The sequence below is a fragment of the Equus asinus genome, chromosome 1 (genome assembly GCF_041296235.1).
Source record: "Equus asinus isolate D_3611 breed Donkey chromosome 1, EquAss-T2T_v2, whole genome shotgun sequence".
NCBI lineage: Eukaryota > Metazoa > Chordata > Mammalia > Perissodactyla > Equidae > Equus > Equus asinus.
In genome coordinates, this window is record NC_091790.1 from 140099957 (window position 1) to 140114854 (window position 14898).

Genomic DNA, 14898 nt, shown 5'->3' on the forward strand with positions numbered 1-14898 from the left:
TATTTTAATCAATGTTACTGATGATAAATGTCCTTAGGCTCAAGGTTACAAGTTGACAGCCTTTGGAAATATTAAAACAAAACTTTTCATATTGCAGAGAAGCATTTTGTCTTTCCAAGAAAACAGTCTAAGACAGAAACTCAAATTTTACTTAATGTCTATGGCAATTGGTATGTACATCTTTCTAAGCTTTTCCTTATCCAACAAGATGCAATTACTGCCTGATGGGCCTTCTCAAAGCCTTATGTCAAGTTTCTCATTCTTTTTCCCATTAAAGTTTCTTGTACAGCAATCATATTTTCTAGCCAAGGCTGAGTTAAACAATAGTAAGCTTATAATTATCTGTTTCTACAGGAGAAATAGGTACATTAGAAAATTGTTTATAGAAACTCCTTCCTCAGGAAAAAAACCCACACAGGCTAAGGCAGCTAGAGGTCAAATGCTAAGGTAGCAATAAGCCTGAATGATAAAAGTTCTGAGAAATGACAAGATCAGAAACAATAAACAAGATCAATGTTTAAACAAATCTTACCTCCATTTCTTTCAGAAATTAATCTCAGCGAATTATTAAAAGCAAAGGAGAATGCCACCATAATTCTAAGATCTTATTTACAATAATTACATTTGACAAATAGGATGACACTTTCATCCCGTAAACCATTTCTTTCAAAAACTGGAGAAATTTCGCCCTCAACAATGGTCCCCAAGTAAGGTCCCCAGGTTCCTTCAATTGCCTATGTGCAACCTAATGCATAAGAGCACACACACAAGGTTAGTGTGCCCGTTTCCTTCTATTGCTCTACACTTAGCACAGTGGTAGGTGTTGGTTGTGGAAATAAGCTATTGTGAGGCTGAAGGCTACAAAAGATTTACTCTTTTGTGAATCAACAATTTGCATCCTTGTTGAGGTAACAACATAAACAAATGAAATAAAATAGACTGGGAGATGGCTCTTAAACATTAATGTGTATAATGTATAAATCATCTACCATGCATATAAAATGCAGATCTTGGGGCCTCTACCGCCAGAGATTCAGATTCAGTAGCTTTGGTTTAAGGCCTGGGAACAGCATTTTTGAAAACGCTCCAGGTAATTCATTTTGAGGAACATGACAAGTGGAGCTTCTAATCAAGTACTTGAAAGGCTATTTTAGGCCAAATATCTGTCAGGGAAGACCTGAAGGAAGAGGTGAGGTGGGTCTTAAACCATGACTTGGGTTTTTATGTCTGGAAAGGAGAGATGAATCTTTCACATGAAAGAACATGTCACGAGCCAGGGCCTGCAGGTGGGAATGGGCCCTACAAGAAGGCACAATGAGGAGAGACAGTCCTGACCAAGGCACAGAGGCCATGGTAGGATGCACTGAGAAGATCAGAAAGGTGAATGTTCAATAAATATTTGTTCAATATAACTCTTGGCTTCCAGGTAACATTTCTAGGCAGCACAGAAAGATAAGATTCGAAGTGGGAGGTCTATTTTACCTGAATAACCTTAGTCCTGGCGCTCATCATCTGCAGACTCAGAGCATTAAGTGAAATTGGCTTCTTCTCCATCCCATTCTCTATTAAAAGTCATAATTTCTCTCCTTGTCTCTATGTCTCTTTTATGGAAGTGTGTACTTCCTATCTTCTTGAAATTTGTGAGTTCATCTAGTCGTCCAGACTTTTAGAGGACAGGTCCTTAACTTATTCATCTTCCTACTTTTTGATAGTTCATCATATAATGCTATGTAGAGCTCAAAAACATTTGTTTAAAGAATCAGTTGATGACATTATCATTTAATGAGTATATGTCATGTACCAGACACCATGGTAGGTACTTTGTATATAACATTTCCCTTAGTTTTCATAAATCTAGTACAAGTTAGGCATTGGTATTCACATATTGTAGGAAAGGACATAGGCTTGGAAAATCAAGCATTTGTCTATTGTCACACAGCTTCTAAAGAACAGAGGCAGAGAGAGAAATGGGACAAGAAACTAGACTCAAAAGATATATTCTTTCAATGCTGGACAGAATGAAGAAAAGAATGAATGAGTGAATATGGAGTATAAAGGCAAGTAATTCATCTTAACAGAGTGAGAATAAATGAGATTTTAATTATGTATGAATTGCAATCTGCTTATTCTAGAGATGGAAGCAAGGTAGACAAGGTACTCTTTTGTCCAGTTCTGAGCTCTTTGGAAGAAGTGTAGTGTGCTGGCAGGGGGTGCCAGAGCATAGAATGTGCAGTTAGAAGATGGGACTAGCAGGATAGTCTATATTGATAGGGAGGGAGATCCAACCATTGACACAACAGTATTGTGTGACAATGTGAAAGAGGAAGAAAACAAGTCTTTTGATGGGATTTGGTCTTGGATGAATTATCACCTGAGTGCTTGGTAAGAAATACCAATGCCCGGGTCCCATCTCCAGAGATTCTGATTGATTACATTCGTCTGGGGGGAGTCCCAGACATTTTTAAATGTAATATGCAGCCAGGGTTAAGAAATCACTGTCCTAGGATTTCACTTCATTTCCTGAACAGCAGGATTTGGTGTCACTGATTTCACAGCTTTGCCTTCCACAGTTGTCTCTCATGGTAACAAATCACTACTCTGAGGTTGCTGGTCTCCTGATGTTGAGTAAATCAATAGGATTATTACCAGGGAACTGCTTTGTTTTCATTAGATGGGAGCCATCTTTTTCTGAGAAAGACCTGCACTCCAAGTGATTTTGCTTCTGGGACCAAATTATGCAGTCATTGGCATTGGACTGTCTTAGCAAAATTAATGAAAACATAATTAAGTAAGTTTCCCTCAGCTGTGCCATTTGAAGGGTCCTTATAATTTTTTAATAATCAAGTAGTAACATAACAAATTAAGAAAATGATTGTTTAAATTTCAAGTTAGGCTTTTCAATTAAATTCAAATTATATCCCTAATGAAGTGGATCATTAGTGATGATCTCAAATTATAAATCTAGACTTCAGGGATAAAGCATGGGTTTTGAAGTGGGAGACCCAGCTCAGAAACCTGACTGCAGTAATAAATGGGTAACTTTGGAGAGGACACATAACCTGTCTGAGCCCAAGTTTCCTTATTTATAAGATGAGCATAATAATCAGTGCAATGGTGAGCTGGTAAATGCATAACAACTGGCTCTCTGGAGGGGAGGCTGATTTGTGATATGTGCCAATTTCCAAGGTGTAAATTCTCTCATCATTGCAGATTTCAAGTTACCGACAGAACTGGCTCACAAATTTCCTGAAGATTTAACAATGGGCTCTCGTGAGTTCCACTACTTACTTATTATAGAAAATGAGGTACTACATCTAACTCAGAGGTTGGCCCAGACTCAAAATGTAGAGTGTTCCCTGTAAGTATGGTTTTCAAAAATTTCAGATATTACTGCATTGAAGTTACAAATGCTGTTTGAAAAACAAGATATTTTACTTGTGGCAAAAAAGGGCAATATTGTTTTGTTAACCTGAGCCTGAAATAGATTTATGCTTTTCCAATCTGGGTTAGTCCTAAATTCACAGTCTCCCGTTTTGAGTCCTGAAAAATCTACATTTACATATTTGAGAATTATTAGATCTGTGTGGAGATTTTGTTCACAAGGATTTATTAAGCACATTTTGAGTTCTCAGCATTATGCTATACTGTGGACTATGCCAGTAACTTCTTTGAAAGGCAAGATTTGTATGTGTGAGAGTTTTAGATTATCTTAACATCTTGCTACTTTTCTTCTCAATGACCCTCTCTCCATTCTTGGCATCTAGTGCCTCTCCTTGCCGCTTTCTTGCTCTCGATACAGTCACCTCTTCTAGGGGATTTTTTTTTCACTAAGGCACAAGACTGAAAATATAGCAGTCAAATTTGAGACAAAAGGATGAGGATGGGGGAGCTTTTCAGGAAGCCAGAAAATTGGCAGCATCCCAGATGGGGCCAAAGCTGTGTATTATCCTGACTTTGGCATGAGGTCTGGTGCCAATAGACTGCATCAGCGAAGGTCTGTCAAAGCTCTTCCTATCAAATCACCCAAATGCCTCCCTATTTCCTGAGTCCTAAGCACAGGGGAGGCACAGTTAACGGTCACCATCTTTGTTTTCTTCCTTGTGTAGGCCTCTCGCTATGGGCTTATTCCTACAGTTCTTGCCATATACTCTGAATAAAACCAGATTCTTTCTGAGGCCGCAGGAGCCCTCTGTAACCTAGACCCTGCCACCTGCTCCAATAATAACACTAACTTGTGTTTATTGAGGGCTTACTATGAGCCAGGGGTTGCCCTATGTGCTGACCTGAATTCAGTCACATAATTTTCAAAACAAGACTTTGCAGTATTAATCCTGCTTTACAGATGAGGAAACTGAGGCCTTAGGTTACATCCTTTGTCTGAAGTCACGCAAGTCCAAAGTGGTAGGGGTGGGATTTAAACAGAGGCTGTCTAGTGGGGTCTTCTTTCATAAAGGACATGCCATAAGGGCATTTTGAATTCTGAGTATGGCCAAACCTGCCATGGAGGATGGTCCTCCCACGGGGAGGGGCACCCAGGAAGGGGCAGAGACAGACCTTGCCTATGTCCAGTATGGAAGATATATTTCAACAGTGAAGAAACCACATGCAGTTGTCTATCTCACCAATGCGATTCATTGTTTAATTAAATTTTTAGTTGAAATACATGTATAGAAAACTGCTCAGGTCATACATGCACAGCTGCGTGAACTTCTGCAACAGGAACAGACCCATTCACTAGCACCCAGATCAAAAAATGGATAATCACCAGCACCCCAAAAACTCCCTTACACCCTTTCTCATTCATTTACACTATCCTCCCTGAAGATCACCAGCATCCTGACTTTTCTCACTATAGAGTAGTTTTTTATGTTTTTGAACTTCATATAAATGAAATCATACATATTTACTCTTTTTTGTCTGGGCTTCTGTTGCTCAGCCTTTTGTTTCTGAGGTTCATCCATGCTGTTTTATGTGGCAGTAATTCATTTATTCCTGTTGCTTAATATCCCATTGCTTAATATATGCCATGATTTATTTATAAATATACCATGATTTATTTATGTATTCTACTGCTGATACACATCTGGGTTGTTTCTGGCTTTTGGCTGCTATGAATTATGCTTCTATGAACATTCCTGTACATGTCTTTTGGTGCCTATAAATATGCATTTTGTTGGTTATATATAGAGGATTGGAATAGCTGGGCCACAGGATATGCATATGTTCAGCTTCAGTAGACAATGCAAAATAATTTTCAAAATGGTTATACCAAGTTAACTCCCACCAGCCCTATACGGCAGTGCTAGTTGCTGCATAGCAGTATTCTCATTCTTTTTCATTCTGTATTTTGGTATTTAACAGTGATTTTAATTTGCAGTTTAAATTTTTTCCTATTTTTAATTGGATTGTTTTTTCCTGTTGATTTGTAGGAAATTTGAAAATGCATCTTATCAGTCTATTTTGCAAGGATTTAAAAATCTATATATGATTAGCCAAATACAGTTTCTTCATATCCAAAATTAAGAATATTGTTTAACACTTTTTTAATTGTTGAAAAAGTAGTTACTTATTTTTAAAATTTTGTTAATCATTGAAAACGTAGCTACTTATGATTTAGCAGTTTGGTCCCAGATTTACCTCTTGTACAGATAAGGGCATTCCTGAACTCATTGATGACACGTTAGTTATTCTAGGAAACAGCTTGTTTTCCTTCCTTTCCATTTTTTTCCCCTCCTCTCTCTCTCCTCCTATCCCCCTCCATTCTCCCTCTCTTTCCCTCCCTCTCTTCCTTCTTTCATTCCCACTCTTCCTTCCTACAACAGTTTACATTTGTGTAAAAACCTTATACCAGAGTTTCTTTTAGAGAGTTTGTTCTCAGTCCATAGTCCCCAACCTCCTTTCTGAGAACACTGAGTAAACCACTGGGACACAAGTTTATGCAAATAACCATATCAGAATTACCACATGACGTTGCTTTCTGAGTACTATATTTCACGAGGGTCATTTAAAACTGCTTTTAAAATTCATTTGAAAGAGAGAAACTCCCAAATATATGCTCATTATAGAATTTCAAATGAATCATGCAATACAAAAAGAACGTCTACAAAATACAGAGTAACAAATAATGCTGTCCTTCCTTCACAGGTGTGCTTGGTAAAGAAGAGGTGATACACAAACATTCGGAGCTGCACACAAGATAAATGCTTTCATTACAAAAGCATTCTCTGGATTACAAAAGGATCCACAATAATTCACATAATGCTCTTTTGCGCCTCTATGTTCTTTTTGCTCATTCTGTCTCACCTGTCTTTTTACAGAGCAAGGTCCTGAACTACGCTTAAAACATAATTTCATTTACAGAAAATCCTTTATATATAAACTTTATAGCAAAATATTGCATCAAATAGACTCTGTAGGAAAAGAACACTTCTCAGACATCACTAGGAGGGAACTTCCTTTCTTTCAGTTGTGGCAATGGGTTTCCACTGATTCTCCATACTCCCAACTCTGGCATCCTGCAATGCTGGCAAAATGGCAAGAGTGGCCAAGGAAACAACAGAATTTACTGTCCCTTCCAAGGCTGAATTTAGGCCTCTTAACTGCTAAATTCCAACTTAATGTCAAAAAACCCAGCCACATTTGAAATGAAAACTACAATTGAATGCTCAATCTGCTCACAGAAATGGCCCAGGGAAAAGGTGCTGAAGACGTCTCCATAATTTTAAACCTCAGATTCTGGTGGACAATATAGTAGGAATACAAAGCCACTTGGGTTACTGAATGCCAGTGAGAATACATGATTTATTTGGTGAGTTTTTCCCTAAAGGGTAAGAGAGAAATGGCGTGGTAGGTGGAGGGGGATGTGGGGTCAAGAAATAACTGTTTTAAGATGGAAGAAATAACAGCATACTTGCGTATTGATGGGAACAGTCTAACAGAGATGGAAAAGCTGATGATGCAGAGAGAGGAGAGGGTTGCAGGAGTGACATCCTTGAGTGGTGAGAGGAGGTGGGATCCAGTATGCAGGGGAGATGCTGGCCTTACACAGTGGCACAGAGCATGTGCTCAAAACACATTTGTCAATGCAGATAATCCATAACCAATCTATAAATGAGAATTGGGGTGAGCTTATTCTGAGCCAAAACGTGAGAACCATATAGCCCGGGGCCTCCCTTCCCTGAGGAAGGAAGGGCACTAAAACAGTGGGGTGTATACAGTGGTTGTGTACCCTCAAAGAGCGTGTTTCCCATATGATTGAAATGTCCCTTTTACAGTAGTCACAGGACTGTTCTGTTGGGCACAGCAATTGATGGACACAGCAGGCAGTGGTCTGCTGTCTCAGTAGACAGAGCAGAGTGGCAGGTCTGTTGTCTTGAGCTGCGTGGTCACAGGTGAGCGCAGCAATCAGTTCCTAGCCTAGGGAGAGATGCTTATCCTTAAGGAGATGCCCACAGTTGCACCTTTATCTTAAGGCCATTTGTTCTTGTCTGTGAGACATAACAAATGCTTAAAATAGATATAAAATGCAAGCTCAAAGGTCATGTCAGGCCCTTTTGGAAAAACAAAGTCAGGCTGAATAAAGTTTACACCAAATGGCTTCCTCATGTACTCAAATATCCTACTGCTTGCCATTCTTGTCATATTGAAGGAACCAATGACTTAGCATGTATGGATTTATTTTTGTTTTTATTTTTAGTATGAAATGGGACCTCAATACGGTATCGTGATCAAAAGCAGAGACTTGGGAATTTAAGAGACATGGCTCTGAGTCTGATTCTTGCAACATCTTGGGCAAACTGCTTAGACTCTCTACGACACAGTTTATACATCTATAAAGTAGACATAATACCAGTACCTCCCTCATAGCGTTGTTGGCACTATTAAATGTCGTAAAGTATGTGAATTGCCTGGCATACAGAGAAAGCCCCAAATGGTAACTTCTATTGTTAGCACAGGAGGCCTGGGCCGCCAGAGCTGAGTCCAGGGGCAATGCCCCATGAAGCCCGTGTGCACCCTGAGAGGATCACAGAGTTCCCCTTCCTTCTGTGAAGCTCACGCTGCGATAGCGCAGAACATAGCCTTCTTTGCTCCAGTGTTCAAGCCATGTGCTGCCCTGAAAATTCTGAAGGGGAGGTTCAGGAGAGTGATTTCCTCTCCTTTTGGAGCCTTCCCTAGAGTAGAGCGGGTTGCAGGACCGAGTGAACTGCCAGAGGGCAGGAATGGTAAGCGGGGAGAGGGGAAGGTGATTTCCTCCTCTCTGGAGGGAACGGGCTGCCTTGAGAAGTGATCAGTAAGTAGTTGGATGAATTGGTGAGTTATTACCACTTCCCAAGGAATCTGCAAGCCCATGCAAACAATGTAAACCTTAAAATTGATTAACGATATTAACAAAGATAGGCCAGATTTTAGTCTCTTAGTATAATTGAATAAATATTTACAGTTTGCCAATGTGTATCTCCTAGCCTGTCAATCAAGATTCCTCATCAATGGTTCTTAGAAATTTTGTTTTGAAAGACTGTGCAGTAACATCCAAAACACAATTTAGCTGTGACTAACCCGTCATGGCTGATAATTTTGGTTGCTTTGGGGGCAAATTAGAGAAAAACAAAAATTTCAGTAGTTCTGAATCTGTGTTGAGCAAGTTTATTAAGTGTAAGTTTCACAATCTGGAGAAATATTGATGAGACAGGGGAACTCAGAGTAGAACAGCTAGAGGAGGAGACGATTACAGCCGATCTTCCTTGGTTTAAAAAAATCAGCATATGCAGGAGTCACTGAGGATAAAATGGCTTCATAAAATTTCCATGACAATATCCAAAGGCTAAAGTCCAGTGATATAATTAATTAAGAGTATGTTACACTTACATTGTCAGTTACAATCACATCAAATTCATCATTTCTGGGTTTTGTACTGACTAGAGTGCCTGCCAGTCAATGATAATATCCCTCAGTTCAGTAACTGTGAATGGTGCCTTGCAAATTAGAGATAATCAGCAATATTTCATTTAAGTTTCATGTCTTCAGTTTACCAGAGCACTCATTTTTAGTCATTGTCTTCACACAGTTCCTGTCATAATCAAGTCATAGGATCTTTGTCTTTTTTTTGTCACACATCTGCATTTATTGTGAGCAGCAGGTGGGATACTTCCAGCAATAATAAAAAATTAATTTACAAAAGCAGGGACTCAGTGAAGTCACCTGATTGGAACCCTTGGGAGCTCGTACCTAGATGCCAACCCAGAGCAGCAAGAAGAGGGCTCCAAAGTCCATGCACAGTGGGAGCTCTTTGTAGGTAGCCCGAGTGTCTTTGGTGGAGGTGACCTCATAAACGAAGAACCAGGCAGTGAAGAGCATGCCAATGGCCGAGTGCACCACAGTCAGATGGGGGAAGACAGCCAGTTTCACTGTGCTGGAATACCCGCTCATGGCCTTGAGCTCCATTTTGCTGAGCTCAGGGTAATCTACCACTCTTTAAAATTTTTTATATTTGGTTTATAATTATCATGAATTTTTTGTTACTCTTTTCTGGGTTTGGTTTTTAGCAATGATATAATTATCTTGATTCTTTTCTAACTTCTATATTATATCATAATGACATGGAAAGATAATATCTAAAGAAAATTTTCAAAGCAAAAGGTCTTTTACTCATTACTAAATCTTACGTGTTTTGATACTTGCCCAATTGTCACATGTTGGCCAATTCTGGAAGGGTTAAGGAAATAGCCGCAAACTCAGTGTATGGCATTGCTGATGGGCTTCTCATGTCACCCGAACCTAGTTCTGGGATTGCCTTCAATACAATGCCAAGAGGTGGCATGACATGTGTCAGATCCTCCTCTGGAGCCAATGGACAGACATGTATTAACTGTGAAGAGTTAGAGGCACAGTGCTTCGTATTTCCTGTCCTGGCTTTAGCCATGGATTGATTTGTTCATTCATTCATTCATTCATTTATCCATTCAACGAATGTATATTGAGCACCTACTAGCTTCTAGGCACTCTGCTACCTGCTGGGGATACAGGGATGAGTAAGAGATACATGGTTCATGCCCTTTTGGAGTTTATGTCCCACTGGGGATCAGACACCAAACAAAGAACTGTCACATGAGATGAGTGTTGCCAAGACATTGGGGGAGGGAGTGAGATTCTGTAATGGAGGGACTTGGCCAAGGTCATCTTTGAGATACAATTAGAAGGCTCACATCATGACGCTGTCTTGTTGTGGTGTCACATTTCCAGAAATATCAGTCTGGCTTCCAAAAATCATTGAAAATTAAAATTTTAGTGCAGTTTCTTGACAAAATGCCAAAGAAGGATTTCCTACAGAACATGGTACGAGTACCAAGGCACGTATGATATGTGAGGCATAGCATTCTTATGGGGTAGAAACTATGAATGCCCCTGTTTTATGAATAAGGACACTGAACCACAGGGAGATTAAGTAACTGCCTAAGGTCACACAGCTAATAAGTAACAGAAATTGGACTTAAATCCAAATATTCTGATTCTTAACCACTTCTTTGCATAACCACAGCTCTCCAGGACCAGTTGAACTGACCCTATTTCTTATCATCAGAGTGATTAAGAATTGCCTTTCAGAAAATTAGCAAAGTCACATAGCAGAGCATGTGCAGAAGAAATCTTGACCTGAAACAACCACAGAACCAAAGATTCTCCTCCCAAGGACTGGGACATGACTGGAACTTAAAAGTTGGACTTTCATCTGAAGTGAGGGGTCCCTTATTCAGGAAGATCTGGTCTTAAAATTCTTTCTCTACCTCATCAGAAACATTTAGAACCTTATCACGAAAGTTTAGAACTTCATCATAAATGTTTAGAACATTGTCATATATGTTTAAAACTTTACCATAAATGCTTGAAACCCACCAATCAAAACCTGTCCCACCAGCCTTTCTGTGCGCCAGCCTGTTCTCCCTAACTTCTTAAATTTCACCCTAAATCCTGAATCTGGGAGACAGATCTGAGGACACATGCTGTGTCTCCCTGCAGATTGATCTCGCAGAATAAAGCTGATTTCTCCCCAAAAAGTGATGCCATAATCAAGTGGCTGTTTATGTGCATCAGGCAAGAGAATCCCAATTTTTTGTGGTAACAGTTGTAATGTCACTTAGAAAGCAACATTTCTTAAAAGTCTCTTTTTTGTTATTTTCTTTTCTCCCTTTACCCTCTACATGTAAAGGACCCAAAAAATTATTCCCCAAACTTAGCTCCCTTATTTTCCTGACTCTTCCTCTCTATCTTCTCCAATTTAGGCCTTTTAAGGTAGAGAAATTTATTGTCTTTGGCCTTTTTTCTCCCATTGTCAGCTGACTCATTACCCCAGCTGCCACAAGAAAGGCAGGGCCCAAGATTGATCCAGTAAGAGACAGTCCCCCACTTAGAAGATATGCATGTGAATTGTATGTTGACAAGTGTTTTCTCCCTTGAACAAGAAGAAGGGAAGCTTTTGGTCTTTTCACTGGCAAATGCTTCATAATTTCATCTCTTTTATCACTGTCAGAAAGGAGTTGGAGCTTTTAGCCAGGCCAGGAGTGAGGAGAAGAATGATCCATCAGAGGGCAAAGCAGGTGCCAAGGCCCTGAGGGCAGAGAGATCATGGAACATGTGAGGAATTGAAATCTGCCCAGTGTGGCCAGGTGTAGGAGAGGCAGTAAGGTAAGCAACAGGCAGATTGTGAAGAGCCTTACACACTTTGGAAATGATTTTAGACTATATTTTTGCCTGTGGTATTGTGGGGGATCAGAATTTGCCACCCCAAAATGTGTCTCTCTGGCTTGATTATTTTTGAGAACAAAAGACTCAGAAACAAACTTTGACCTCCCCCCTAACTGCCTAAAAGAGTTTAGGATGAAGGGCCTGTCCCAGAGAGGAGCTGTTGACATAAATAACTCTAGGTGTGGTAGACAGGAAGGCACCTAGCAAAGCCCATTTTATCAGTTCACTCTCATTGATTATAGATGGCCCAGCAAACATTAGTTTACCAACCATTTGCTTTTACATCTCCACGTGAATGCTTTCCTCCCCATGGAAGTCCCAAACCATTATCGCCAACATCCTCCTTTGTCTTTAACTAAATACGGTATTTAAGGTGGTAGCTTCAGCCATTTTGGTAAGTTACTCAGTTTTCCTGGGTTTCTCCCATATATACATGCTATTAAATTTGTTTGACTTTCTCCCGTTATTCTGTCTCATGTCAATTTAATTCTTAGACCAGCCAGAAGAACCTAGAGGAGTATTCCTCCTCCCCTACAGTGTGGAGAATCCAGCCAAGGGGCTATTGAGGAAATTAAACCCTGATAGTGGCTTCGACTTGATAGGAGTAGTGGGTAGCAAGGGAGTCAAAAATTAGGAGGTATAATTGAAAAGACTATGTGGGAGAAGGAGGAGTTGAGGATGTCTCCTCAATATTTATGACTTAAAGGTCTGGGTAGAGGAGGGGTCCATTCAGTGAGACATGGGAGAATGTTAGGAGGAATAATTTTTCTTGGGTTTGTGCACTGTTGATTGGTATTATATCAATTTAGCTAAGTTAGAACTACATCTCTCAGACTCCCCTTCCCTGAATAATTCCAAATTAGCAGAGGCAACAACAGCCATTTTGCGTAAGACTTGGAAAGCACAAGTGAAACAGCAGCCATATTTGTATGCCAGAAGATTGGTGTGGGAACATCAGAGGTCATTTCAGCTCATCAGTGTTGTCATTTATCTACAGGTGCACCTTGTTAGTGTGGGGGCAGCAGCCAGGCTTGCAGCTCTTCTAGCTCCTGCTGAATCTTCCTTTAGCTTCTCTGACTCCTGGATGAGATGCATGTATAGCTCCATAATGAAGGGCGCCACCTTCTGTTGAAGGACGCATCATGCAAGTTGGAGTCTTGGAAGCAGTGAGAGACCAATGTGACTTCCAGCTCATCTTCACGTGTTTCAGTTTTCCTGGCTCTACCCTCCTTCACATCCATCTTTCCTTCTCTGCTAACTTAAGGCTCCAGCACCAAGTGCAAAGACCACAGCCTCACATAGATGGTTTAACCAGTTCCCATACCTGCATCAATTGCAGTCACTATGGTAAATATCTTATTACCTGTTGCATCTAGTGGTTCTGTTTCTCTGGTTGAACCCTGATGGATACATTGTGTTAGAGGAAAATCCATTTAATTTGATCTGTACTGAATTTGAAGGGCCTGTGAGACAGCCAAATGGAGATGTCAAATAGGAAGCTGGATATTCAAGTCTAGGGATCAAAGATGATATAAATTCAAGGAGTATTATCATATATGTGATAATGGGGGCCGTGGTAAAATAAATAATATATCTGCTCTTTGTCTTTAGTTCTTGGCGAAGAGCTTCAAAACCCCTTGAGATTTTCTAAGTGATAGGAATGCCTTTGTTATGCTAATCAAGTGACTCATGTTGGGCCTCCAGATAGCTTCAGGATGGAGGCTGATCACCAGAAAGACCAAACTTGTGATTAGAGAGTTTGAATTTTGGGCCAGCCCAGAGAGGGGAGTAGGGCTAGAGATTGAGTTTCAATCCCATGGCCAATGATTTAATCAATCATGCCTACATAATGAAAACTAATGAAATCCCCAATAAAAACTGGACACCGAGGCTTGGTGGAATTTCCTGGTTGGGGAACACATGGATGTGCCAGGAGGGTGACACATCCTGACTGCATGGGGAGAGGGCATGGAAATTCTGCATCCAGGACTCTTCTAGAATTTGCCCTATGTGGATCCTTTATAATAAAACTATAATTGTAAATATAGCGCCTTCCTGAATTCTGAGAGTTGTTCTTGGAAATTGTCAAAACTGAGAGGAAACATGGGAACCCTCAAATGGGTAGTCAAGTCAGAAGTGTGAGTGGCCTGGAGACATGTAGCACTTGCAGTTGGCCTCTGAGGTGAGAGGGGGCTTATGGAGAACTTTGCCCCTAAACCTCTGGTTTTTAGTTCTGGGTAGTTATTGTCAGAACTGACTTGTAGTAAACCCAGTAGGAGTGGAAATGGAACAGAGGCTACGGAAATGGCTGTTGTCGTGAGAAAATATTCAGGAAGACTGTTTAAACCCAAAGGACTTGACAACCTTCTTTACGAAAATCCATGGTCCTCTTTTGCTAACTGTGATGCTAGCCAGGAAGGGGCTGGGGTGGGAGGAGAAGGTACTATAGGGAGAGGGGTGGTCCTCTGCTCTGATGGACTGTCCCCAGGCTGTGGACCTTCTGTGCTGTAACACCAACACTGGGCTCCTTTCCGTCCCGGCACCTCAGGTGCTTCGTTTCTATTTGTGAAGATGCACAAGCTGCAGGTTATTTACTTTTCGTTTTGTTCTTCCCGCATCCAGTCTGCTGCTGGCATGAACACCTGCCCTGTGCTTTGAGGGGGCAGTGGTGGTTGTGGCAGGGTGGCAGATGACAAAACAGTTACTGGGGGCCACGAATTATATTACTTACTGAGGTTCTGCCTCACAAAACAGTTTTACTGTCGAATGCATTTTCTCAGACGGTTAATTCAGTCACGTGCATGGTGAACAACTTGCGGGCTTTCCTGAAGTCATCTGGGGCTTGCACTCAGCCTTTGAATCTGGGGAAGCTATCCATGAATAATTGACTATCTTGAAATGTTACCTGAGAACTAAGACTCTGGGCTACTAATTAGCCACCCCGAGCCAAGAAGCTTTTTATGTCATTCTTGCTATTTTCATAAAAGCTTAATCATGTAAGACAATTTCCCTGAGGAATAAACACATACCCTTAGTCATATTTTATGATATTCCACATGGGCTTTTGTGTGTAAGTGGCTGAGAGGCAAGAGGTATTTAGATGTAGAATTGACTACAAAATGGAAAGTTTAGAGAGAGAATGTCTGTATGAGGGCTGTGATG

General features: G+C 40.5%; 1 pseudogene; it reads right to left on the bottom strand.

Annotated features, from left to right (window-relative positions):
* Positions 1-9225: 9225 nt before the first annotated feature.
* Positions 9226-9441, bottom strand: LOC106842703 (dolichyl-diphosphooligosaccharide--protein glycosyltransferase subunit TMEM258 pseudogene; annotated as a pseudogene).
* Positions 9442-14898: the final 5457 nt, after the last annotated feature.